This window comes from Peromyscus eremicus, chromosome 9 (genome assembly GCF_949786415.1).
Source record: "Peromyscus eremicus chromosome 9, PerEre_H2_v1, whole genome shotgun sequence".
Lineage (NCBI taxonomy): Eukaryota > Metazoa > Chordata > Mammalia > Rodentia > Cricetidae > Peromyscus > Peromyscus eremicus.
Genome location: NC_081425.1, coordinates 52,365,508 through 52,369,910, shown reverse-complemented (window position 1 = coordinate 52,369,910; position 4,403 = coordinate 52,365,508). Strand labels below are relative to the sequence as shown.

The 4,403-nt window shown below is 52.0% G+C and overlaps 1 protein-coding gene across 1 annotated transcript in view; it reads left to right on the top strand.

Moving 5' to 3' along the window:
* The first annotated feature begins 687 nt into the window (after positions 1–687).
* Pebp4 (phosphatidylethanolamine binding protein 4) overlaps positions 688–4,403 on the top strand; it is a 245,232-nt gene continuing 241,516 nt past the window's right edge. The window contains exons 1-2 of the mRNA XM_059273385.1: positions 688–819; positions 2,018–2,157. The gene's annotated coding sequence lies outside the window, so the exon portion shown is untranslated. The remainder of the gene's footprint in view (positions 820–2,017; positions 2,158–4,403) is intronic.

The window sequence follows — 4,403 nt, the reverse complement described above, 5'->3', positions numbered from 1 at the left end:
CTAGAGGTCACAGAGATTATGAGGTGGCAAGGATGCCAGCGGTCCAGGTCACCAAGGGACTTAGATTTGAGAACAATCACTACTTATTCCACGATTACAATCTATGTGCCCAGTATTGTGTTCTATGAGCTACCTTACTTCAAATTTAAAAATCCTGTAAGAAGTCATCGTTATCATTGCCACCATCATTATCTTCTGTCTTCTCCTCCCCATTGGCCAAAGAGGAAATGGAAATCGAAGCTTCCAGAAGGGATAAGCTTCTCCAGGATCACAGAGCAGGTGTAGTCAAGCATAAAGATTCCCACCAGGCTGAGGAGCTAGGCAAGACCAAATGGGCTGGGGTAGGTTCCTAGGAGGGGAGTAGCTGTGTGGACTGCTGCCAGACTGTTGAGTGTAAGCACAGCCCAGCTTCTACTGTCTGGGACTTGCCACATGGGATGCATGTTCATGCTCTAAACCTTTCAGATGGCCCCTTTCCAGTCTGTCTCTGTCTCCTTACAGGGTTGTTTCTTTTTTTTGAAGGGGGGGGGGCTTCAGCTTCTTGTCTGGTACTAGGTAGATAGCTGACCTCCCAACCACACACACGTCCACCCTCCATTTTTGGAATTCTGAAGTGTGATATCATCATGTAGCTTTGTGAAATCAGAGAATCAGGCTCTGCTAACCTGGGGATGTCTTCCAGGATTCTCTGGGTGGGGCTGGAACCCATCTTTCCTTACACAGAGTCCATACTATAAGAAGGTATTTGTCTACCAAGGCTGGAGTTTTAACTCAGTGCACACTTGGCCAAGTGTTCACTGGTTGGTCTTAACATTACAGGTGAGAAAGTATGGCCTGGAGGTAGGGTGAGGGCAACAAGATAGTAAATTCTGGAATTTAGTGCCTGGGGCCAAAGTGAATGTGAACAGGGTCTGATCCTTAAATGGCCACTTCAGAGAAGTCCTCTTAGTCACCCAGATTTGAGCAAGGCCTGTGCCTGTCTCTACCTTAGCCCATGTCCAGGGTAGCCCATGTCTCAATTAAGACTGCCTAGTTGGGATACTTGCAAGCCTCAAGAAGCCTCAGGCTCAGGCCCGATCCCAGCCCTGTCCCTGATTGAAACTGAAGGTGCCTCTCACTCAGTTACTTCTTTGCAAGGGACTAACCCCAAGTTTGAGCAGGAATGAGACTGTTTACTGATAGCCTCCAAGCCCCTGGTCAGCTGGGAATGAAAAGAGAAACAAAATGGACAGGTTGGGGATAGGAAAGGGGGAGAGAATGGGAATTGGAGCTATTGATCTATTTCTTTTGGGGCCCATAGATTCTACTGTATAAAGGATTGAGAGTCCCCCAAAAGTGGAGGGTCATCCAGGGCTCAGGGTCCCGAAGATCGAAACTATCCCAAAGGCTGGAGACACTAGCGGAGGAGAGACTTTCCTGGAGCATGTGAGGCATAGGCAGGGGCCCTAACAACTCGGAGAGGCAGGAGATCAGGTCACCAGGTCACTGTGAAGGCCAAGGTGGCCCCAACATCACCAACTGTCACTGTGGCCTGTCCTGACCTGTGGCGTCTTTCAGGAATAAGAATTCAGTGGTCTGGGAAGTGGGAAGCAGGGGAGGAAATGGTGCCTGCTTGTCCCACCCCTTGCTTATCTCCCCTCCCAACCTGGCCAGGGTCCCAAGGGAAGAATGGAGCCCAGGTTTGCGCTGGCCCAGAGCTACTAACATCCTTCCCCTCGATACACCCCTAGCAGGTCCAAGTCCTTTGTCTCCTATTCCAAAGCTGGCTGCCACGGGCAGCTGCTGGGCCACAGTCCAGAGGATGCTACAGGTTGACAGATCAAGTACCAGGTTCCTCAGCCACCCAGTCTTCTCCTAACTTCATATGTCACCCTTCTTAAGAGACCCAGCACTGAGAGCTACATGAAGTGGCAAGGAGTGGCCAGAGCAGGCTGGAGTGAGAGAACCCTTTCTTTCTTTCCAGTACAGAACCCTGTGCCAAGAGGGCTGCACTTACCTGCTGTGTCTCTCTCCTTAGGGGCCCAGCTGGCCTGTCACTGTTCCTTGTCTGTAGACAGTGGTGCACTAGGCCGGGTTGTTGAGAAGGGAGGTATAGAGAAACAGCAGACCCATTGGATGTTAAGGCTGAGATCCAAATCCTAGCCTACGGGAAAGCAGGTAAGTGCTCTGGTAAAAACCAGGAGGCTGGCCTCCTGCTCTGAAACCTCCCCCCCTCCCCACCCCACCCCATCCCACCTTACCCCACCTCACCCCACCCTACCCCTGCCTCTAGGTCTGCAGAGAGCCCAGGTGAAGCCACCTGTTCCCACCTTTGGCCACGTGAATGTTCCCAGTGCCTGGCCTAGCTTCTGCCTCCCTTGGAGCTCTATTTAGCTGCCTTCAGGCTCCTAGTAGGACTTGGGCCCTGGCCGGTCCAGTCCTCCTAGGTCCCTGGTGACTCACACTGCTTTGGAATTCCACTCACTGGCATTTTTTTTTTTTTTTTTTTTTTTATGCACTTCCTGACAGCCTGGCCTGGTGCCAGGGAACGTCACTGCGGCAGCAACCCCACTGGTGATGACTTTTGTCTACCTGGACTCCAGGCCATAGAGGTTGGGGAGAGGGAAGTCAGGCCAGAGAAGCCAGGTGGGGACAGAGAGGCTTTGTTCTGGCTTGGGCTCACCTGCACACAGGTGGAGAACAGCAGGAAAGCTAAGGATTAGCATGGTTGCCCAGGAAACGGAAGACAGGAAACCTAAACTGGCTACCAGGCTTCTTTCTTCTTGTGTTTTTTGAGATAGGGCCTCTGTTACTCAAGCAGGCCTCGAACTCCAGCAATCCTCCTGCCTCGCCCTCCAAGGGCTGGAGTAGCAAGTGTGAGGGTTTCTTGGAATGGACTTGGGGGGCCTCCGTGGACCGTTTTGTGGATCTCCGAGGGCTCCAGAGGTAACTGCTGAGACTGCACTGTTGGACCCTCCTCAATGGCTTAAGCTGCCATCCCCTATTGCTGTTTGAGTAACTGTCCTCACAGACTCACATGTTGTACACTTGCTCTCCAGCTGGGGGCGCTCTTCTGGGAGGCTGCGGAGCCTTTAGGAGATGGGGCTAGACGGCAGAAGTAGGTCACTAGGGGCAGAACTTTGAAGATCATTGCCCAGGAACACCTTTGGTACACTATAGTGTGAAGAGCCTTTATCACATGCTCCCAGCCACTGTAGGCAGCTACCACATGTCCTCTGGTGTGACAGACTGAAAGCCAAAACACACTTCCTCCCTGAAGCTGTCCTATTGGGTGCTCTGCCCCAGTGACATTAAAATAATTAATACACCCCTCGTTTCGAATATGATGGGATGGGTTGGCCCTGGGTGGCGTTTCAGAAAACAGAAGTGGAAGGGAACACTGCCACCAGAGGGTTGGAGGGGGGGGGGGATCTGAACTCATTCCCAACTTTGCTGGTTTCCCGTAGTAGGTACCACTTCGAATGAGACAGGATTCACTACATAGTCTCCAGCCCAGATCCTCGGGAAGGCAGTTTGCTTCTGTCACTCACCACCTACTCAGCCTCCTGTCTCTCCCTCCCCTCCCAGGCCTGAGGCTACTCCTTCCCGGCTGTGCTCCTCCACAGAGAAGCTTGTGATTGCCCACAGAGCTGGTCCTGTGGGTACATGAAAGGGCAAGGCCAGGCACTCTGAGTGGACTCTATAGCACCCTCCCTCCATCCATGTCCGCCACAGAGAGTGAGTGATTCCTAGGGCAATCATTTCTGGTCAGGTTAGTGGGAGGTGGCATGATCGTGAAGCCACACCCTGAAGTCTCCTCAGCCTTTCTAACATCTGTTAGAACTGCTCTCCAGCTTGGGACAAGTCCCTAGGAAAGCTATCGAAGCTCGCTAGCTCATCCTCTGCTCCCTCTGACCCCTCTAGGAGACCTTAAAGATGCCAGAGAGTGGGGATAGGAAAATGAACACAGAGCCTCTGCTGTGGTTCCAATGTGGTGGTGCCTTCCTAGACTCCTGTTAAGGCTTAATTTGTCCTTGTTTTAGAAATGGGGTGTGTGACCGAGAGAGTGGTATTTGGGTCATGGGCAGGGGCCTCAGGAATGGAATAATGTTGTAAGAGAGTGCGTAGATTTTCATAGAACTGGGTTAGTTCTCGTGACAGTGGGTAGTTGGAGAGCAGAGCTATCTTGTTTGTCTCTTCTATGTGCATTCACTCTTTTGCTTGTGTGTGTGTGTGTGTGTGTGTGTGTGTGTGTGTGTGTCTGTGTGTGTGTGTGTGTGATATGCACGCACAGGGGGTGAATATATGGAGGCCAGGAACAATGTCCAGGATCTTCTGTTGCTCTCCACCACCATCACCACCACCCCTTTTTTGGGGGGAGACAGTCTCTCATTTGGAGTCGGAGCTGGCCGCAGGTTATCCAG